General features: G+C 39.3%; 2 protein-coding genes across 20 annotated transcripts in view; one reads left to right on the top strand and one right to left on the bottom strand.

Moving 5' to 3' along the window:
• Nucleotides 1-13,940, bottom strand: part of HMG20A (high mobility group 20A) — a 75,942-nt gene extending 62,002 nt beyond the window's left edge. For 5 of the 7 annotated variants that reach the window (XM_045795128.2, XM_045795132.2, XM_045795131.2 and 2 more), the window contains exon 1: nucleotides 13,627-13,940. The gene's annotated coding sequence lies outside the window, so the exon portion shown is untranslated. Of the gene's footprint in view, nucleotides 1-962; nucleotides 1,082-13,626 lie in introns of all 7 variants that reach the window. The other 2 variants (XM_087856759.1, XM_045795133.2) reach the window with 1 other exon arrangement.
• A 342-nt stretch (nucleotides 13,941-14,282) lies between these two features.
• Nucleotides 14,283-23,434, top strand: part of PEAK1 (pseudopodium enriched atypical kinase 1) — a 291,303-nt gene continuing 282,151 nt past the window's right edge. For 10 of the 13 annotated variants that reach the window (XR_015722131.1, XR_006779168.2, XR_006779170.2 and 7 more), the window contains exon 1: nucleotides 14,451-14,612. The gene's annotated coding sequence lies outside the window, so the exon portion shown is untranslated. Of the gene's footprint in view, nucleotides 14,321-14,450; nucleotides 14,613-23,434 lie in introns of those variants that run through there. The other 3 variants (XR_015722128.1, XR_015722130.1, XR_015722127.1) reach the window with 3 other exon arrangements.

The raw sequence follows: 23,434 nt of genomic DNA, 5'->3' as shown, positions 1-23,434 counted from the left end.
AGGTAAAAGCAATATTCAGATATCCCATTTCTCCATGTGCCAATTTTGGTAAAGTATGTTTACCATTTCACCTGAAATTTAAAATTTGCTTGCATAAAGTTGTTCATAATATCTTACCATTTTAACATCTGTAGAATCTGTAGAGAAATGTCTTCTTTTCATTCCTAATATTGTATTCTTTTTTTTTTTTTTTAAGAATTTATTTATTTGAGAGAGAGAGCACAAGCGAGAGAGCACAGGAGGAGTGGCAGAGGCAGAGGCAGAGGGAAAAGCAGGCTCCCAGCTGAGCAGGGAGCCAGATGCAGGGCTAAATCCCAGGACCCTGAGATCATGACCTGAGCCAATGGCAGATGCTTAATCGACTGAGCCACCCAGGTGCCTTTTTTCCCCCTTGATCAGTATTGCTAGAGGTCTATGCATTTTACTGATTTCTTCAAAGAACTAACTTTTGGTTTTCTTGTTATTTCCTATTGCACATTTGTTTTCTATTTCATTAATTCCTACTTTTTATAATTTCCTTTTACTACTTACTTTAGTTTTAATTTGCTGTTCTTCTCCTAATTTCTTGAGATGGATATTGAGATCACTGATTTTTGACTTTTCTAATATACCCATTTATAGCTATACATTTCCCATCATATACATTTCCATCATAGCTTTAGCGGATTCACATATATTTTGATATACTGTATTTTCATTATCATTCTGTTGCAAATGTGTTCTAATTTCATAGTGCTTTCTCTTTGATCCAATGGGTTATTTGGAAATGTATTTTGGGGGGAGTTTGCTACCTACTCTTTTATAATCCATTCCTTAATTCTATTGTGGCTGGATAGCACATTCTGGATTAGATTTGTTGAGACTTTCTCTATGGCCCATCATGTGATCTATTTTGGTAAAAGATCTGTGTGAACTTGAAAAAACATTTTTTAAGCTGTATTACTAGATACATACAAACTTACAGTTCTTACGTTTTCCTGATAGAATGACCCTTTTGGGGTGTCCGGTTGGCTCAGTTGCTGGAACATGGGACTCCTGATCTTGGGGTTGTGGGTTTGAGCCCCATCTTGGGTGTAGATTACTTAAATAAAATAAAATAAAAAAAAAGAACGACCCTTTTATAATTATGAAATATTTTCTTATTTCTAGTTATTCTTCTTGTATTCAAGTCTATTGTGCATTGTTATTAATATATATATATATATATATATATATATATATATATATATATGTATATAGTTTGTTTTGTTTAGTGTTTGTATGATATTTTCCATTCTTTTATTTCCAATCTTTCTGGGTCTTTACATTTATGGTGAGTCTTTCATAAGCAGTATGTAGTTGTATTAAAAACAAATCAATCTGACATTTACTGTTTTAATTGGTTTTTAAATAAAATTTGGTTTCTACCTATTATGTTATTGTTTCTGTCTCATGTTATATGTCCTTCTCTTTCCTTCTTTTGGATTAATCTAGTAATTTTTCATTCTGTTTTTCTCCTAGCTATACACTCACTTACTGTTCTTTTACTGGTTATACAGGAGATTACAACATACATCATTGGCTTATTTTAGTCTAATAAAACATTAGGAATTCTACTCCTTCCGGACAATGCTAGGACCTTGTACTTTCCATTTACACTGATCCTACCTTTTGTGTTACAATGATCACACATTTTAATTTTATATATATTTAAAACCCCGAAAGACATTACTGTTTTTATATAGTCAATGTTAATGTAGCTGTATCCACGTATTTATCCTTTCTGTTGCTCTTTGTTTCGTTCTTGAACTTTCAAGTTCCATCTAGGATCATTTTTTTCTGTTTGAAAAATTACCTTTAGGGTTTTTTGTTTGTTTTTGTTTTTTTGTGACGGAATGCATGCAGTAAGTTGTTTTAGTTATTTTTCTGGTAATCTCTTTATGTCTCATGTACTTCAGAACAACATTTTCATTGGGAATAGATTTTTAGATTGACAGTTAATTTCTTTAAGCACTTTAAAGATTGCATTCCATTGTTTTTTTGACCTCCACTATTTCTGTTGAGAAGTCAGATGTGTCTTATCATTGTTCCTTTGAATATGAAAGGTCTTTAATTCTCTGGCTACTTTCAGCAGTTTTACTATAAAGTGCCTAAGTTTGGTACTCCTTGCATTTCTTCTTATTTTCCTCCTTGCATTTATTCTGCTTGAATCCATGGCTTCATGTCTTTCATCAGTTCAGGAAAATTCTCAGTCATTATGTCAAAAGTTTAGCTAAGGTACTCCACGGTATTGCTGTATTGGTGTCCATTTTATTGGGCCAAGCAGCCTGGGGGTGGAGGGAGCTTAAACTGACATTCGCCCCTCAGGAAAGCACGTGCCTTAGCCAACAACCTGCAGAGTCACACATGAATTTAAGTTCCTGATACGATTTACCCAATAGCTGTTGTGATAACAGTCTCCCCTAGCTCCCAGGGCCTTCCCCTTGTGCGTCCCCTCGGTTAAGATCCCCTTGGAGCTTATTAAATTCTGTTCTTTTGGTTTCAATTGATCAGTCAAGCCTTAGCCTGGGAACTCTAAAGCACTTCGCCCATGGAACCTCATAAACGCATATGCCCCGGTCCTGTGGCTCTCTCTATCTGTACCCTACCTTGATCTTCCTGTGTGGTCCCTTAAGGTGTACCGTGTACTTTCTCTAGGACCTGTGAGAAATAAATTTTTCTATTTCAATTCCCTTATGATCTTTTGTTAAACTGTGCTTCACCACTTGACACTCCAGAGCTCTACTTACCAAAGGTTAATTTAACAATTAGTCACAACACATTACCTTTTCAAACACTGCTTTTCCTAATTTTCTCTCTCCTTTTCCAGGACTCCAATTACAAGTGTATTAGACTTTTTCATCACTTCCCCTATAGTTTTGAATATTTTCATATTGCTGCGATAACAAATTACCATAAAACTACTGGCTTAGAGTTATACAAATTTATTTCCTTATGGTCTGGATATTAGAAGTCTAAAACAGTTCCAAAGGGCTGGATTTGTCTGGAGGCTCTAGGGGAGAATCCATTTCCTTGCCTTTTCCAGCTTCTAGGTGCTGCCTTCTGGTTTATGGCCCCTTCCACCACCTTCAAAGCCACGAATGCAGCATCTTCTCTTCTCTCTGACCTATTTCTGTGTATCTTCTATCTATATCTGATCTTTTTGCCTCCCACTTAAGATCCTTCTGATTACACAGGACACATCTGGATAATCCAGGATAATCTTACCTCAAGATTCCTAATTTAGTCATATCTGCAAAGTTCTTTTTTTCTTATGTAGGGTAACATACGCACAGGTTCTGGGGATTAGGATATGGACATCTTTCAGGGGCCATTATTCAGCCTTTCACATTCTCTTATACTTTTTATTATATTTTCATACTTCTTCTCCATGCTTCAGTCTGACATTTTCTAAGGCTCCATCTTCCAATTCACCTCTTCTGTTTTGTTAAATCCTATTAAAGGTTCTTAGTTTCAATCATTGTATTTTTTGGTTTCTAGAACATCCAAATGATTTTTAAATCCCACTTCTCTAGTAACATTTTCCATTTTAGCATCTATTTCTTTTAAACGTATTAGTCACTGTCTGTGTCTGATAACTCCAATATCTGTATCACTTCATCTGTTCCCACTGTCCGCATTTTCTCTTAATCCTATTATTTTCATTTGCCTGGTAATTTTTGCTAACAAGGTAGATGAAAAATTGTAGAAGCTTTGGAAGACATTACTGCCTTCAGAGAGAAATCACCCTCTCCTCTGGAATGCAGCAACAGGATAGATCACCTTATTTTTATCAGAAACTGAGCTGATTTGAGGTTAGGTGGCAATTTTCATAAGGCTCTCTCTCTACCTCTAGTTTGCCTCCACTTAAAGGGTATAGTCCTTTAAAAGGGAATCCTACTTGAGAGTCTGGGCTACTTATAGGTCCTTTCCTCCTTGGAGGAACCTGAATTTTAACTTTTGCTTCTTAACATCATGAGACGGACAAAAATTTCACTGATTTTCAGGAGTTTTCTGCTTAGCTTCCTAACCTTTGACTCTGGGTAACAAATATCCTAAGGGAAAAATAAATAAAAAAAAATAATTTCTTGGTGCCTAACCTTTTCTCCTAGGATTTTTGGCTCCTCAGTCCTGGCCACCTGGGGATCTCTAAACTCCCAATTTTTGTGTACCAGCCCTAAACTGGCTCCTCTGCTTCTAGCAGAAGTCCTCTGCTAAGTTTCATAATCTCTTCTTTTGTACCAAGAATTAACCAAATTCCTAGAGGGGAAAAGAGAAGCACAGAACATAAGTCCACATCTTTGGATGTTGCCTGGACTCCATAATTTTGGTTTCTTAAGTTCTGGCTACCTCAGCAGTAGAAGCACAGAACATAAGTCCACATCTTTGGATGTTGCCTGGACTCCATAATTTTGGTTTCTTAAGTTCTGGCTACCTCAGTAGTCTCCGATATTACTATTCTTTTCTTTCCTTTTTTTGGTATGATATTTGCCTTTTCATGTTGTTCTCAGCAAAAGCACCAGTCTGTAGTAACCTAGTCCTTCAGAGCCAGAAGTGGAAGTCATAGCAGGGTTCTCAATCAAAACTCTACTGGTTACTAGCTGTGTGACTTTGGCAAATTACTTAACCTAGATACTTAAACATTCTGAGTTTCAATTTTCTTTTATGTAAAATGAATACTATCTTATACAGTTATGAGATGTGAAGATTAAATGAAATACATTTGTAAAATGTCTAGTAACAAAAACACTTAATGAGGGCTTACTATGTGACAGGCACCTTATGTGGATTTAATGGAGATATGATTATCATTTCCCATTTCCTTTCCAAGGTCACATAGTAACTGATGGAGCAAGGATTTGACTCTAGAGCACTTTCCTTACTAACTACTCAATACTACTTCTCTAATATTGCTTTTGTATCATGTCTGATACCAGTTAAATGCTCAATAAATGTCAGTTATTATTATACAGGAAATAAAAATGCTTCAGAAATATACACTGATCACATCAGTTTTCCTCTTCTTTTTATTTTTTCCTTTTTCTTTTTGAAAAAACATTCTTAAAACATCTTTCTATGTATTTTAAAAGAACCTCTTGTGAAAAATGTCTAATAGCCTACTGAATGGGGAGGCAATCATTTGCTTAACCACTACTTTACTGTTGGATATTCAGAAGGTTTCCATTTTTTTAGACAGTATAGATATCAGTACTATTAACATTTTGTGTCTTTAACTCCTTTCCCCATTTGAAGTATTTTTTCAGAATAAAATCCTATCAGTCGATTACTGGCTCATGACTATGAACACTTCATTATTGCTGATATAACAGCTATACCGTTACACTGTTACCCCAAAGAGTTGTAGTAATTATGATACCATCAGCAACGAAAATGAAAGGTTTGTGTCAAGAGAATAGGAATTAAAGCTATGGAGAACAGGAATGACAGAAATGTGGAGATGGGAAAGAGAAGAAAGATATACATTCTGAGGAGTGGAGTATCTGGATACTAATTCTCGTGAAGGAGGGGTATCAATTTCACTTAAAGGAGTAGGATTGGAAAAAGGACTGGGCTGTGCTGAAAATTCAAATGCTTCAATATAAATAAACACACATGTACATCATAATCTTTGATGAATAATGTTTCTATGATAAGTTTTCAAAAGATATGTGTTTCCCACCCTCATCAATGCAACACTGGATACAGAGAAATATTATTTAGGTGTAATTTACAGATAAGATTATCTGATACACCAGGGTTTAACTTAATCTTCAATATCACTTATTTTAACCTAACATTCTAACAACATTTAGTAATCCGGTGTGTGGATCTCTATTATTGTTGTTTGAAGATACGCAGAGAAATTATCTCTCTTGAGGATAGCATATTAAATTATAAAAATTTATACATATAACTTACAAAATAACCACATGTTACTGTTTTCTCTTAGTTTAGTCAATTTAGTAAAACGTACTGGGAAGCAGAAGGCCTATGTTCTAGCACCCACTATGTCACCTGCTTGGTGCATAATTTTGGGCCTTACCTGCCTTACCTCTATATTGGGGATTATATTTTATCTGACTAAAAGCCATTATAGGAACATGATATCTCTTGTTTAATATTCCTGATCTTAAATATATTTAGTGAGTATACTATACTTGAATAAAAGTGAAAGGGTCTCTCTTCATTTGCTAATGCCTACCATGATTTGAATCTTTTTTTAAAATTTGAATATCTTATTAACCTCATCACCAGTTTAGATTTGAAGTTATTATTTTAAAAGCTACTTTGCAGGACTCTCTTAGGGTCATTTGTCTGCTCCTTCTACCATCAGATGAATCTCAATGTATATACTCAAAGCAGCTGCTTTTCTACCACTGCCTTCCTCTTTCTCCTATTGTAGATTTTGGGACAGTTTCTCATCAGGGAGAAACAGAAAGGGCCCTGAAAATGTGGGCTTAAAGAGAGACCCTCCTCTCTTTGTCTTTGCACTACAGCCTCCCCAAGAAAAAATGAAGCAAATAAAAGACTTCTCTGCTAACTGCTTCATTATGTGCACAGGTAAGTGCCTGACTATCCAAGTTCCATCTCAGATTTTTCTTCCAGTTTCTGTTAGCCCCTAGAAAATTTTAGGGGATCGTGGAGTGTGAGAATGATAACTTGCTTAAGAGGCATTCAAATCTTGTCTCTATCACTTACTGGTTAAGTGATTTTGGGCAAGTGACCTAAGCTCTCGAAGTCTCAATTTCTTCATATGTAAAATGAAGTTAGTTAATACCTACAACACTAAATTATTAGAATTAAATTAGTCAAATAGTATTTGGAATTACGGCTAACTGTGGTTTGAATGTGAATATCATTTAGAAAATAAGGAGAGCCCCACTGAATAGTTTTTAAGCTGATTCAAATTAGAGGCTGGTTTATTTCTAGGGTTCTAAAAATCCATACCTTTTAAAAAATCCATTCTAGATGGCAGAGCAAATATAAAGGCTTTGAATTCTTTCATGCTCCAATAGATGCCAATTCCAAGGTATAGAAAATGGTATATTAAAAGCAACAGCCAAAAAGAAGAATAATTTTGTATCTATTCAATTAGCCAAAAACTTGCTGGTGAAATTATGGGGAGAACAACACACTCATACATTGCTGGTGCATCAAAAGTTAGTTCAACCTTTCAGAGAAATAATACAGTATTCTATCGAGAACTATAAAATGCTGATACCCTTAGAACCAATAATCCCACTCATAAGACTTTATCCTAAGACGTTAATTCAAATAAGGATAATAGCGGGCACATAAAAGGTACTCACATATTTCTTCAAATGAATACCTTTATTTGCACTGGGCTCTCCAAGTCACTGCCCTTGGGTTCCTTCTCATTTAAGATTTTCTATTTTCATCATCTCAGGATAGTTTTATTTATTTATTTATTTATTTATTTAAAGATTTATTTATTTGACAAAGAGAGAGTGAGTCAGCAAGAGAGGGAACACAAGCAAGGGGAGTGGGAGAGGAAGAAGCAGGCTCCCAGCGTAGGAGCCTGATGTGGGGCTCGATCCCAGAACGCCGGGATCACACCCTGAGCTGAAGGCAGCCGCTTAACGACTGATTCACCCAGGCGCCCCAGGATAGTTTTATTTATTTAAAGATTTTATTTATTTATTTGACAGGGGGGTGGAGAGAGAGAGAGCGAGAGCACAAGCAAGGGGAACAGCAGGCAGAGGGAAAGGGAGAAGAAGCAGGCTCCTCACTGAGCAGGGAGCCCGATGCGGGGCTTGATCCCAGGACCCTGGGATCATGACCTGAGCTAAAGGCAGACGCCCAACCACTAAGCCACCCAGGCACCTCTCAGGAGAGTTTTAGAATCAAATTATTTTGTCTTTGTCTAGTCTCTGTTCTCCAACCTTCTCCATTAACTTCATTGTTGATTGCTATCAAACCCCCTGACCTTCTGATACTTTCAACCTCTAAATTCAGTTTACCTTTATAAGGACACCAAGTTGACAATATACTACACCCTTGACCAAATAAAAAATCTGGCACTTCCATCAAGATCCTAGGATGTATTTCTCCTTTGTCAACACCTTTCTAGTCTCACCAACTGCCTTACTGCCTGCTTCACTAAGACAAAAGATAGCCAGAAACCTTCATACCCATCCTCACCTGATCCTCACTATATCTCTAAGTCTTGTACCTAGCCACTTGTATTTCCCTCTAGGATCCAAGGAAAAATTATCACCTCCTTGCTTCCATACTATTGCTTTCTTCTAGTTCCATCCAAAATCCAAATTCTTCAAGTTTAAGTATCTCCTTCTTTTTTAAAGATATAATTCACACACCTCTTTAGTGTACGATTTCAGTGGTTTTTAGTATGTTGGTATACAAGGTACTTTAGTATCAAGATTGTACAACCATCACCACTATCTAATTCCAGAACATCTTCATTAACCCAGAAGAAATTCCATGCCCATTAGCAGTCACTCCCCATCCCCTACCTCCAACCCCTGGCAACCTCTGATATACTTTCCACCTCTATGGACATTTCATATAAATGGAATCATACATAATGTGACTTTCTGTGTCTGGCTTCTTTCATTGAGTGTAATATTTTCAAGGTTCATCCATGTTATAGTATGTATCACTACTTCTTTCCTTTTTACTGATGAATAATATTTCTTTGGATGGCTATACTATACTTCATTCATCAACTGATGAACATTTGGATTTGTTTCTATTTTTTTGACTCTTATGAGTAGTGCTGTTATGAACATCTGCATAAAAGTTTTTATGTGCATATATTTTCTTTTTTTTTTAAATTAATTTATTTGACAGAAAGAGAGAGAGCACAAGTAGGGGGAGTAGCAGGTAGAGGGAGAAGCAAGCTCCTCGCTGAGCAGGGAGCCCGATGTGGAGCTCCATCCCAGGACCCTGGGATCATGATCTGAGCTGAAGGCAGACACTTAACTGACTGAGCCACCCAGGCGCCCCTGTATTTTCAATCTCTTGGGTATGCAAACTAGGAGTAGAAATGCAAGTTAAGTACCTCTTGATATCCAAATCTATTGTTTCTGAGTTCTGAGAGCTTGAGTTATCTTTCGCAATGCAAACAACTCTATACTGACCTCTCCATCCCACCTTCACTCAAACACCTGGAGTCTTCGGAGTCTACACGTTAATTGCAACTTACTTCTTTCCACTTAAATTGAAGACAGGGATCAATTCTCACAGTTTTGATCATACAGTAGTTGTTTAATATATGTTCATTGATACACTGACATTCTGAGATGCTCACAAATGCGAGAATGAGGACTTATTCGTTCCTTCATTTGGCAGATACCTGAGTTGTACACTGGTCACTGTGCTTAATGTTCGGTACAAATAGTGCACAAAAGTTAGTAAGTTCCATCATACCCCAAGTGCCACTTCAACTCCACAAATATGCACTATATACTTATGATGTGAATAGCATTGTGTCAGGTATTTCAGCAGACACAGACAGGAAAAAGATATAGTCTGCAGCCTTTTATGGCAGTACATAAGCTCCACATACAAAAATAACAACAACAAAAGCAAACAACAGCAGCAGCAGCAATGGATGCTAAATGCCATAAGGAAAGTACAAAAGGCTCTGGAGAGTCAATGGTAAGAGCATATATGCTTGAAAGAGTGGAGTGAGAAGGACCAATATCAGAAAATACTTCCTGAAGTTGAAGGTGGTAGGGCCTCCAAGATGATGGCATTTTGACAGATAGGGATTCCTAGCTAAAGAGAAAGTGTTTCAGGTGGAGGATAGCAAGATTGAAAGGCTGGGTACAGTACAGAATTTTTTTCAGAGACCAATCCAGTTAGGAATGTGTAGATGGGTAATGAGTGAATGTTAGGCTTAGTATTTAAATAGGTTTAGAAGAATCATTTGAAAGCCTTTCTGTAACAATTCAAATTACTTTGCTGATTCCTTAATCTTTTCTTGAAACTCTTCTATTATATATACTTTCTAAAGTGATTATGGATATTAGAAATTTCTCCTTCTCACAAGAGATAGAAAATAAAATCTTAATAGCAGAGCAGGCTGATAGAAGAAGGCATAGGGGCGCCTAGGTGGCACAGCGGTTAAGCGTCTGCCTTTGGCTCAGGGCGTGATCCCAGCATTGTGGGATCAAGCCCCACATCAGGCTCCTCTGCTATGAGCCTGCTTCTTCCTCTCCCACTCCCCCTGCTTGTGTCCCCTCTCTTGCTAGCTGTCTCTATCTCTGCCAAATAAATAAATAAAATCTTAAAAAAAAAAAGAGAAGAAGGCATAATTTCAATAATTCTGGCACCGCATCTCCATACTTTGGGGGACATGTAAGGCTTAAAACACACATGTACGCAAATCATAATGGCCAAAATAGCAGAAGCAAGACTGGAATAAAATAATTGCATTCATTAAGGTCCTAACACCAGGCATTGTGCCAGGTGATTTACCCAGAATATACTCAATCCGCCAAACAACCCTATTTAGGTTTATGGCAACTGAGTCTGAGAGGTCAAATAAATTTTTCAAGGTAACAAAGCTAGTAAGCTCAGCTAGTAAAAGGTGGATATGAGTTTTGAAACCAGGCCTCTCCGATCCCCTATTTTCTCTATTGCTCACTTCTGTTTTTAGTACATAAAGGAGACCAAGGGCTTTAATGGTCTGGAGAAAAGTTAGGCTGAAATAGTCAAAACTAGTTTTGGAATGGCTTACAGATTGAGATCTGGAGAGATGAAGTTTAGGGCTGCTTCTCGATCCAGTATGAACAATGATTGTATGATAGATCTTATTTAGGAATACCAAGGCAGCAATACTCTGCTTTTCGTTTGGACACTAGAGAGTAAATTCCAAGCGAATAGGGTTATTTGTCTGTACTCACTGATACATCCCAAGTCCCTAGAACAGGGTCTATCCCACAGTAAGCGCTCAGTAAACTTTTGCTGACATAATGAAGTCGTGTAAGGAGTATTTTCATTCGAATACTCTTGAAATAGAGATAAAGACAGCAGAGTAGTAACTTTAAAAACCATTCAAGTTGTTAGGATACTCTAACACTCAACCTCATGGCAAAAACAAACTACCAAAACAACAAATATACAAAAAAGCAATAGTTGTAAAACATTAGCATGATTTTACAATGAAAGGTGGACAAAAGAAATTAAAAGACACTTTTGCACTTTATATAGCACCTAGCACTCTGTGGGTAATCAAATTTCAGTGAAATGGAATACAGAATTTTGGCCTGTTATTTTAATGTTTTAAACTTTTGTGAGCAGCATATCCAATGACCATTTCTGGAAAAGAAAATGGTTATCTAATCTGAGTACCTTAAAAGTACCAACAATTTCTTTCTTTTAGATGGCAAGCAATGGAATGAAACTCTCAAAATCATTAACTCAAAGAAGTAGCAGAGTACACTTCCATAAGTCTTTATTTTTCTAATTTTGATACTATGTTTCTATTAAAACATACAAAGAAAGCTGCAACAAAGAGCGCAGAGGGGAAAAAAAAGTCTTTGGAAGATAGCAATCCTTTCTAAAGAAACACTTCTAAAGATTTAAAGAGAATAAAAGCAGGTTCCATGGACTTTTCCCTCTGTTTCTCACAAGCTTTTCTAATATTTCTTCTTTGATGGAACCAATGAATAACTACCACTTATCACAAAACGGCTTCTTTCAGATATGTGCTGTATATATTACTTTCTTCAGAACAGACAGTTCTTCAAGCTGCTCAAGTCTTTCAGCTGCAGCAATTTTTCTTATTTCTGTTATACTGCAATTCTTCCACGGAATATCATAAAGACCCAATTAAAAAAACTCCTTTGCTCTCCAGTTTCCTAAAGGCAATACTACGTAGCTCAATCAATATTTTAACTAAATTTTCTCTATCTTTTTCATTTAGTTCCACAATCTTTGCTTACTTCAATAATTTGTAATACTATAGTTTAATTTGTCAGGGTGATCATATCATATTTTCTTTTATAATACATTAATATGGAAGATAGTGAGCACTTTCTTTCTAATCAATTAATACTTGCTTGAGGCAGTCTAACATGTCCCTAGCCTTCAATTAATAATAACATAGACATTATCATGTCTTGCCAATTTTTGCAGAAATGTTGTAGTCTTTTAAAAGATAACTCACTGATTTTAGGGTCTTAGATTTTTTTTTAAATGTTTACAGAAGGTTGGAACATATATTTTTCCTTACTGTAATACTTAGTTTAAAAGACATCTTCTAATAAATTCTAAGTGAAATAACTTTTTAAAAGACCTAGAATTAAAACAACTGCAAATTCTGAGGATAGATTAGGTAACAAATCCCAAAGAAAAAATACATAGGCCTTATTCTTTTAAAAATCCTTTAAAGACATTACGGTTCATTTGATATTCTAAAATGACTAAAACTGAGATTTCACAGGCTCCAGAATGACTCCTTCAGTACACACAAACACACACACACACACACACAGTGATACTTGAAAAGAGAAGCCAAGAAATCTAAATTGTTGAGTGTTTATTACCACTTTACATATCATTTCTTATAAAACATTGAGAACATAGGAAAAATAAAAAGTTGTCTTATTCATCTTTTGCCCTTTGTGAGCCGAATGTCCTGCTTGCTTAAAATCTAGCTAAGTATCATGATCCTTGCACCATGGTTTGAAAACACAAAGAGCAGATACCAGTTTTTAATCAGTGCTGAAATTAATTATACTACAAAGGGGAAAAATTACCAATGCACAACTCTCAAAAGTGCTACATGAAAGTTACATGTAAGAATTTTTAAGGTTGAGGAAGTTGTTTTCAGGTACAGGGCAAAAGCTGTAGCTTCAAATCAACAGGTCCAAGAATTTAAGACACCAATCCTATCAGTTAAGGTAACACCAAGTATTTCAGTACTTTAGTATGATATCTCCACTCTTGTAAGGTGAAAATGCCTCATAATTTAGGTAAAACGTTGAGTCCTATAATAAGCCACCTCCTTAAAAGAGCAGCTACAGAGTTCCGGTGGCATGCCAAGACAGAGACCACCACTATACCTCACTGAATCCAGGTTGGACTTGAGTAGGGGAGCAGAGCTGGGAAATCCATTAATTACACAAGAAAGTATGTCTTGTGGAACTGAGCAATTTTAACAAAGGTCTTCGAATACTTTGATGAACGCTTAAAAAAATCGGGGGGGAAGGAAATTTTCATTCTCACACGTAGAAATAAAACTCATAAATTCTGACTGGAGGCTGGTGATTAGCACAACTTTGGGGAATAACCTAACTTTTCACATGAAACACAATCCTAAAACTTTAAGATACCGTCTATGCAAATGGCACCAAGTATCACGTTTTCAAGCCTTCGCCGGCAATGGAAGTGGGTTGGACACCCCCAAACCATCACCCTACCCCCACAGGAAATGAGTTCTGTCTTCCCCCTCCCCTTGGACGGCCTTCCTCCCCTCCCCCAACCGGAAGTGAAGCGCCCCCATTCAGTCGGCCTCAAACCGAGACAAACCAGTAACAACAGCAAAAGAGAGATGATCTTCAAGGGGTGAAGGGCACCTCCACTGTGGCCACCCCGAAGCTCGCCTTGCTTACTGACCTGCTGACGATAGGGGCAGGCAGGGGCCTGGGGCCTAAAGAAAGTCCCTTGCACAGAGGACAATTCCCTGAGCCCCTCTCAATCGCCTTCACTCTTCTCACTCCGTCGTCTCACAGCATGGAAAAAATTCCTCCGCAGTACTTTATTTTGATATCTTTTCTTTCCCTTTACCTGGTCGCGTAACCATCTTCCCATAGGTAACTTTTCTTATCGCAGTAACACTTAAAATTGTTCCGGTGGGGACAAAAATGGAATATTAGTCCCCACACCTTCAGAAAAATGAAGGGATTATTTTGTTCAAATGCGGCGAAGGACTACGTGATTACGCAAGGTGAGACTTACTTTCGCGGAGGTTTCTGGGAGATGTAGTTTTTTAAATTGCTAAGGCCTGCAGAAAGAAATCAGTAATTACTATATACTGGAGTCCTTGGAAATACATGTTTTGTATTCGAGGGCAGACTGACCAGGGGACTTAGGCACCAAAAGGGCCAATACTCCGTTGCCCTTTTCCTCTGGAACTTAATGGAACCAAATTTTCCCTTCACTTTGGCCCAAGGTCCTGGTCGTCCCTCCCTCTTCCTTTGGCCACGCCCTCATCACCAGTCAGGCGCCCTCATAGGCTCATCCTCTGGAGGTAGGAACGCGAGAGGAGGGGCGTCACGGTGATTCCTCCCGCGGGGCCGTGGTGAGACTGGTAAGAGGGGCCGAAGGCCGAGGGTTCGTGCGCGCGCGCGTGCTCGCTCCTCAAGGAGCGGGGCGGCGAGTGTGCGCGCGGAGGGGTGGCGCGCTGGGCTGGGAGGAGGCTGGCAGGCTGGTGGGCTGGGCGGGCGGCGGGCGGCCGGGAGCGCGCGACAGACTCGGCGGCGGCGAGTAGTTAGTTACTTGTTAGTCAGTGTCAGTTGCTCGGTGGCGGCGGCCGCGGTCACCAGGAAGGGGACGGGCCGGCCGGCGATGGTGGTCACCACAGCGGCATGTGCGCCTTTCAGGTAACGGGGGCAGGACTACCCATGTCCCCTCGGTTCCCTTCTCCTCCGGCACCGACTTGTGGGACCACGGTCGTCCTGGGGTGAGGGTGCTGACCCGGGGGAATCCGGGCGGGGCGGCGCGGCGCGGGGTCGAGTGGCGCCGCCGCGGGGGCCCAGGCGGCCGGTGTGTCCCGCCTGGCGCGGGCTCTGCGGCCACCCCCGAGCCCTGCCGCCCCCGGGGCCCGCCGCCGCCGCCCCCTCCCGCGGCGGCGGCGGCGGCGGCCCCGGTAGCTCGGCGCCCCCCAGAGGAGGGAAAGTTGGGACCTGGCGAAGAGGGACGCCCCCGGGCGCGGCTGGGAGGCTGCTGGGGAAAGTGAAGCCTGTGGAGAGCTGGATACGGGGAGAGTAGGGCAGGAAGGGCTTCTCTGTCTTTTGCTAAGTCTACACCGTCATCCCGCTCCAAACCCGGGAAGATCCAGCGCAGGGTCGCCAGCGCCAGGGCGACACCCGGGGGCTCTTTGCCTCCTCACTTGGCCCTGTGGTTTGTGAGCCCGCTAACGTGTAGATTTGCTGGGTTGTTTGGGAATTTTCAGTGGTTCGGTTGGTCAATTTGTTTCTCCTTTGCCCTTTGACTCATCCGTTCTTGCTACTTTTCTTACCTCCCGCGTTGAGGACTAGCAGTCTGAACCCCCATCCCTCCCCCTCCGTGTCTCTGCACCCTCCGTCTGAGAATTTGATTTCGTTTTTCGTCCTTTGACAACGTTAAAGACTGCTGAGAGCAGTAGGAAGGAGATTTCCCACCTTTAAATGTTAACTTTCTTGCAATCCGTTGTTTCGTTTTGTTTTTTCAAGATCCAAGTTTAGGAATTTGAGAGCTGTGGAATGGAGTTATTAGAAGGCTGGAGTTGAGGGGATAGTGACGAGTTAAAAGAAAACTATGATTTCATCTTTATTGGCTTTGCTATAGAAAACCTAATAAATTTTTCTTCTGCCTCTGTTAGATGTGGTAAGATTAGACGTTGAATTAAATATTTGGAGACTTACATAAAAGGCTATTTTTAGGTCATTGGATGATGTATGTCAACAGCTTTTCACCTGAATTGGGTTTGCCTCAAGGATTCTGTTTTGGGGCCTGTGTACTGATTTTTGTTCAGCCACAGCATCTTTTTTTTTCCCGATAAATGAAATGTTGTAGAAATGTGTGTAGTGGGAGAACCCATATTGCTCTCTGTAGTGTGGAAGTGAAAAACGTGAATTATGCACAGGGGTAAAACTTTCCATGAGCAATCTTGGATACTTGCTTCATGATGTCTTCTCCTGTAATCTCAGAGCATTTCCAGATAGCTCAATTCACTGACTACCTTAATTACTTTCTGAAGTGCCTGGCACATCTTCTCTTCTGTGACTCGTTTAGTAAGCTATAATGGCAGTTATGGTACATTTTCGTGGCTTCAAAGATGGGAGTTATAGCTTCGGCCCAGAGATTAATAGTTAACAATGGAAGCAGAATTCATACCATTCCTAGTGAGTTTGGGCTATGACCAACTCACAAACTATGTGAAAAAACAAACATCTTTCCATAGCTGTCAGAGGGGGAAATATTTTATCATGTCTTTATTTTGGAGACTCTAACTTGATTATATTATGTGGGAAAAAAATGTCAAATTATTTTCTTTGAGGCTTTGTGATGTGTGGTCCTCCTTTCCATCCTCTATCTCCCATTTAGGGGCTGATACTTATGTTTGGCTGGGTTCCAGGATGGGAAGAAAATATTTTGGCGAAAGGAAAAGATAAGATTGCTTTGAACTGTTATGATATTATAAGTATTTATTTTACCCAGTGATAGTACAGAGAAACTTCCTCGCTAATGTTTGTACCCCATTAACATTCTGTCAGAATACATTTTTGAGTCTACCCTGAGGCCTATAAAGAAATAATGCCACTTCATAACTGTTTCTGACAATCACATTAAAAAATGTGTTCCTGGAATGCATTATATGTGTACTCATATAAACATTTATCTTTGTACATTTATGGTAATGTAAATATTTAAGTCTGAGAGCTTAAAAACTTTTATTTGCTTATTTGCATACATGTTTTTCAACATCTAGCAGTGCCAACCGTATTTGCCAAATAAGCATCAGCCATAAATTCATGCTTTGGCACATTTCATATAATAACTCTTCTAAATTGCTCCATGGTGAAGCATCATGAGATTAGCATTTGCTTCATGAGAGAGATTTGTTGTTGTTTTTAACTGTAATGATGTGCTGTTTAAGTGGAACAGGTGCTGGGCTCTAGCTGTTTGTGTTGAAACGTGCCAAATCATACTCTTTTGTTGGTTGGGTTGTTTAAGTAATTTAGGAACCAGACTGTGGCCCCTGGCATGCCAAGAGTGAGTTCAAGGTTCCATATCACTGCTGCAAATTCCTATTTTCACTGTAAGAGGCAGGCGTGTGTGATGAGCTTTACTTTCTCCTTGCTGTTCTCTCTGTAATTCCTATTCCTCACCACCACCCCAGTCCTTTCATTACTAAAGCTCCTTGGAAGGCTTGGAAAGTCTAGGCTCCTTCACTGCTGGTTTGTTTTCCTTATAGAACTAGAAATTCTGGGAACTTGCAGGCCAGGAATAGATAGTTCATATTTATTTGACAAATATTTTGAGTGCCTTTTAAGTGGTAGGCGTGGTAGGCCCTGAGTGTATGTAGAATGATGTTCCTTCTCGCAAGCAGTGTACAGTTGAGGAGGAGAAGATAGTTGATAAGTGACAATTAACAATGTGATGTGATCTATGACACAGGTGTAAGTAGATTCCTATGGGTGGAAGCACTACTCTGAGAATTGGGGTAGGGTATGTGGGGGTAGTTGACTCAGACTTGGGGTAGTTGTGGAGGGGGAGTCGAGTCAGGTAGGTGGGGTAGTTGACTCAGGTAGGGTAGTTGACTCAGACTTGGGATTTTAGGGAGGGGAAGTCCTGAAATGCATCCTTGTTGGTTACCTGAGCTAATCTTCAAAAGTAGGACTTAACTAGGTACAGAAGAAGGGAGAGGACATTTTATTTTATTTTATTTTATTTTTATTTATTTATTTTTTGATAAAAGACCAGTTTATTTTGCTCCTTAACCCATCTGGCCTCCCCCTTCCCTTAAAGGACATTTTAGACTAGTGCTGTCCTATAAAAATGTAATGCGAGCCACAAATATGTCATACATGTTTGAATTTTCTAGTAGATACATTTAAAAACGTGAAATTCATTTTAATAATGTATTATCTAACCTGATATAGCTAAAATATTATCATTTCAACACGTAATCAATATTCTGAAAGTATTGAAATATTTGACATTCCCTTGTTCATACGAAGTCTTCAGAGTCCGGTATGTATTTTAAATTTAAAGCACGTTTCAACTTAGACTAGTCACATTCAAGTAATCAGTAGCCACAGGTGTACAGCACAGTTTTCCAATGGGGGCCAGTGAAGTGGTAAGAAGCCAAATCACTAAATGCCTTATCAGCCAAGTTAAGGAGCTTTAACTTTATCCTGAAGGCTGTGAGGATTTAGTGGGGGAAAAATTCTGTGATGGAATCAGTTTTGTGTTTTAGACCTATCATGTTGACAGTGAAGTGAATGCTGGATTAGAGAAGGGCAAAACTGAAAGCAAGATCAGTTAGGAAGCCATTCCAGGTGAGAAAGGATGGGGGATAAAAGGGGGCGGGGTGGATATATAAGCGATTGAGGAAGTATTATCAACAGTACAGGGTAAATAATCAGATTATGGAGTTGAGCAAGGTTGAAGATTTAGGATGATTCCACATTTCTGTTGTGACCTACTGTATGGGGCAGGCAACCGAAGAGAAGCCAACCATCTGTGCCAGACAGACCAAAGATGAAAAAAGGAAACTATGAGAGATTTGTCTCAGAAGCTGAGGGAGGAGAGAGTATTTCAAGGACTAGGAGTTGTCAACACTGTATCCTGCCATGAAAAGGCCAAAGAAGATAAGGACCAAATAAAGTTTCTGAGACTTGGTGATTAAGATGTTATTTGTAACTTTAGCCTGCACTAGCAGGTAGCTACATTGCAGTGCATTTAGGGGGTTAATAGTGAACGACAGAAGCTTAGCCAATTCAGGGCTAATACAGTGTTTTCAACAGAGAACAAAAGAGTATAGGTGGAGGGAGATGCAAGGGATTTAGAGAAGTTTACTCCCTCTCCCTTTTAAATTAAGAGGATTAGGGCACATCTGTATGGGATTGAAAAGAACCAAAGTTGGGGAGACATGGGCAGGGAGAGAGGGGGAGAAAGGTGATTGATGGATCCAAAGAGTTGGAAGCAATAGGAGAGCATGAGATCCAAGGCATAGGTAGAGAAATTGGCCTTAGATAGGAGGTGATTTTCCTTTCCAGTGAACAGAATGGAAGGAGGTAAAGTTGGCGATAAAGTTGTAACTGACGGGGGCAGGAAGGAGAATGAGTTGATGACATATTTTTGAGTACCTTCTAAAAGTGAAGGAGAACGTGGTGGAATAGGAGTTCTTAAAAAAAGTATGTGAGTTTATAACAACTTCCAAGCGAATGAGAGAGAGAGAGAGAGAGAGAGAGAGAGAGAGAGAGAGACATGGAGGGAGAGAGGGGCAGACACTGACACAGACATGACTAGGAGAATGAAGGATGTTTAGAGGCATTGAGGGCCCATTTGAGATTGTACACCTTGGATTTGTAAGGGTACCGATTTGCATGGTGGTTTGATTTTTTTCCCTGCAGCGTGATCACTCTGTATATAGCTGAAGAAACTATTTAATACTCCCAGGAGCTCATAAGATAGGTACTGTTAATCTCCTTGATTGTAAGATGAACAGCTGGGTTGCAAAGACTGGTTGTTCATTTCTAGAACCCAGACTGTTATCCATTGCTTTGCAGATGCCTGCTTAGTAGAGATTCCTGAAGGATAAGGAAATTATTGATATTGAGGATTGTTACTGAATCAAAGTACTGTGGAGTCCAGGCTGGATCATGAACAGGAAGCCTGGAAAGGGTGATTCAATTAGGAGAAAATGAAGGACATGAAAGGCTAGATAGATGTCACTGTGAAGCTGAAGAGCTGGTGAGGAGGAAGCAATGATACTAGCTTTTTTTAATGGAGTACCTACTATATGCTAGTCACTTTACCACCTTATTTCTAATTCTAACATTAACTCTACAATGTGTTATTAACCTTATCATCTTCCCTTAGTCATTCTCCATCAGAGGAAGAAACAGGATTAGAGAGGTTAAATAATCTGTCCAGAGACCTACACTATTAAGTGATGAAACCATGATCCAAAGCTTATTCTTTTTTCTCCAATTCATATTCTTCTTTTTAAAAGAGTTTTTATTTTTTAAAGTAAGCTCTAGGCCCAATGTAGGGCTCGAACTCACAACCCCAAGATCAAGAGTCACATGCTACAACTGAGCCAGCCAGGCACCCCCAAATCATATTCTTCTTAAGTAGTTAAGACAGAAAATGCAGTAGTGATGAAAAGTGGTTGAAAGACACTGGGATATTTAATTTAGGATTTCAGAGGTATATCATTCATTTAACAAATATTTGTTGAGCATTTAGTACACGTGCCAGGCATTATTCTAGGTACACAGGTTATAATAGCGAACCAAACACAAAATCCTTGCCCTCATGAATCTTATATTTTTGAGAGGCTGAGACAGACATTAAACAAAATAAGTGAGAGTTATTATTATATTAGAAGGTGATAGATAAGTGCTGTAGAGAAAAATAAAGCAAGCAAGCAAGAGGGACAGGAATGCCACAGAGTCTGTGCACTTTTAAAGAGGATGTCTGGGAAGGACTTGGTGAGAAGTGAGCAAAGACTTGAAAGAAGTAAGGGACAGAGTAGGTAGAAGAAACATTTTGCATTGGCCCTGAAGCAAGAGATGTGCTCGGCCAGTGTTCCTGCACTGGGCTGAACAGAAGAGAAGGTGGTAAGGTCAGAGAGATAACTGGGTCCATATCTCATAGAACCTGTAGTAGGCCATTGTAAGCACTTGCATGTTTACTTTGTGCAATGGAAACTATTACAGGGTTTTGAGCAAAGGAGTGACATGATCAGATTTATGCTTTAAAAACTTCATTCTGGGCCATGTGTTGAAAGTAGTCTAAGGAGGTACAGAGGAAACCAAGTAGACCTGTTGGGAAGCTCTCCTAAAAAATCCATTTGAGAGAGAGTCTTGGACCAGGGAATTGAAAAGTGATTGGATCTGTTAGATTTACAGAAGAGTTGCACAGATTGTACATAGAGTTTCCTTATGCCATGTTTCTTAAGCTTCCCGTTATTGACATTTTGGACTAGATAATCCTTTGTTGTAGGGGGTTGCCCTGTACAGTAGGATGTTATGCAGCATCCCTGTCCTTTATCCACTAGATGCCAGTACCGTCTCCCCACTTCTAACAATCAGAAATGTTTCCATACATTACCCAATGGCCCTTATAGGGCAAAGTTGCTCCTATTAAGAACCACTATCATACACCCTTCACTCTGTTTCCCCTAATGTTAAAAATAAATAAATAAAAATAAAAAATTAAAAAAAAACTTATATAACCATGGTACATTTATCAAGGTAAGAAATTAACATTGGTACAATACTTCAATTGAACTCCTGATTTTATTTGTATTTTACCAGTTTTTCCACTAATATCCTTTTCCCATTCCATTATTTAAACCAGGATATTACATTGTTTTTAGTTTTCAAGTCTCCTTTACCTCTTCTAATGCATGACAGTTTCTTGGTCTTTTCTTTTATGACCTTGAGACTTTTACAGAGTATGAGTTACTTGTTTTGTGGAATGTTCTTCAGTTTGGGTTTTTTGATGTTTTCTCCTTAGAGTGGGGTTATGGATTTTGGGGGGAAGAATATCAAAGCAGTGAAGTGCCCTTCTTATCATGTCATATAGGAGGTGCATGATACCAGCATGACTTACTATTGACAATCACTTTGTTAAGGTGTTTTCTGGCAAGTTTCTCCACTGGAAAGTTATTTTTCCCTTTCCAGTCTCCGTTCATTAGAAGCAGGTTGCTAAGTCCAGCCTACACGCAAACGGGGGAGGAATTAAACACCTACTTTCTGGAGGAGGAGAATCAAAGAATTTGTGACATATATTAAAACCACCATAGTAATTGGTAAATATTTGGGGAGGGGATACTTTGAGGCTTTGCCAGTATCCTGTTTCTGCTCATGAATTTTAGCATTCATCAGTAGATCATGCTTGCAGTAATTATTGCTGTTGTGTTCTAAAAGTACTTTTTTATTTCCCTCATTTTTTCCTGTATTTATTAATTGGAATTCTTCGGTAAGGAAGACCTGTCCTTTCTCATCTGTTTTTCTATCTACCTATTTAATCATTTATATCAATTCCAGTTCATGGATATTTATTTTATTCTTAGGGTTATAGTTCAGTGCTAGCATTATTTATTTTATTGACCGAATCATCCAGCTTTGGCCATTGGGATCTCTTTTAGGTTGACTCTGTGTCGTTCGCCATATTCCTGTCATTTGTTTGTGTGTATCCTTGTACACTTCTCTATTCTTGGGTACTGCTAGATGCTTCAGGCTCATCTTGTATTTTTCCTGCAATGGCCCTAGGCTCATTTTTTCAAGAAGCTGTGGCTCCTTTTATCAGAGAATGGTATTTTGAGGCCAAGATCTGGATGCTAGGTGTGCTTGTTGCTACTGGAGTATCACTGCTTCTAGGCACACTCAGTGGACAGAGAGCTAGGAAAGACATGTATGTATACTAATCTATGTATCCACACATATCTGCATTTATTTCTGTATATAAAACTAGGCCTGCATTTATACTTATGTGACTCTGGTTGGATGTGTTTTGATCTAACTATCTTTGCTGATGGATTGGATATAGAATGTGAAAAGAGAGTGGTTAAGGGACTCCAAGGTTTTTGGCTTGAGAACCAGAAGGATGGAGATGTCATTATCAGAGATGTGAAGATTGTGGGTAGAGCAGGTTTCTGGGAAGAGTTCAGGAATGATTTCTGGACTGGCTAAGTTTTTGAGATGTCTAATAGATATGCTAATAGGGATATCAAGTCAGCAGCTGAACAAATGAATCTGGAGTTCAGAGGAGAATGGTCCAGGTTGGATATGATTGGGAGTTGTCAGTGTAGGTGACATCGATGCCTGAGGAGTAAATGTTGGTAGAGAAGAGGTTCAAGGACTGACCCCTGGAGCATACCAGTCAGAGAGATGAGGAGGAGCAGTTCTGCAAAATGTTAAGGATTGGGGTGTAGCTATAGGGTGGATTCCATATCCATCACTAATAAACACTATTTTCAAGGTGCTGAGCTGTTTTGGGGGTTAACCTTGTTTCCTTCCTCCATAAATTTACAGTCTAGGATGGGACAAATTACAGACTTAAAAAGAGTAGCAGTGGAAGGCAAATACTGGATAATAGTATAGATCCTGGAGAAGCTTGTCGGAGGACATGAACAAAAGAAGCGAACGGCAAGCGTGCCAACTGGAAGTAAACATTAACGCAAGCATGTGTCAGGCAGGAAACTTGCCAGGGCTTCATGCACACAACTAGTAATTATCGACAAGCAGAAACTCCTCCATATGTTGACCTTGGTTTCTTAGGTTGCTTCTGCTGTTGGTCTCCTGCCATTACAAGGTTTGGGGTTGGTAATTGTACCTATGGTCGTTGGCTATCAATTAAGGCACTCAGTGAACTGGTTAGGAGGGTTTCTGATGCACTTTACTTTTTAACTTTCGGCCTTCTGCCACCTTTTCATAATCAGTGGGATTCAACTCAGGACTGCTTCAGATAAAATGTTTCCATG

The sequence above is a fragment of the Ursus americanus genome, chromosome 28, assembly GCF_024610735.1.
Source record: "Ursus americanus isolate L20-20 chromosome 28, mUrsAme1.1.p, whole genome shotgun sequence".
In the NCBI taxonomy this organism is placed as follows: Eukaryota; Metazoa; Chordata; class Mammalia; order Carnivora; family Ursidae; genus Ursus; species Ursus americanus.
This window is presented reverse-complemented; position numbering and strand designations above follow the sequence as displayed.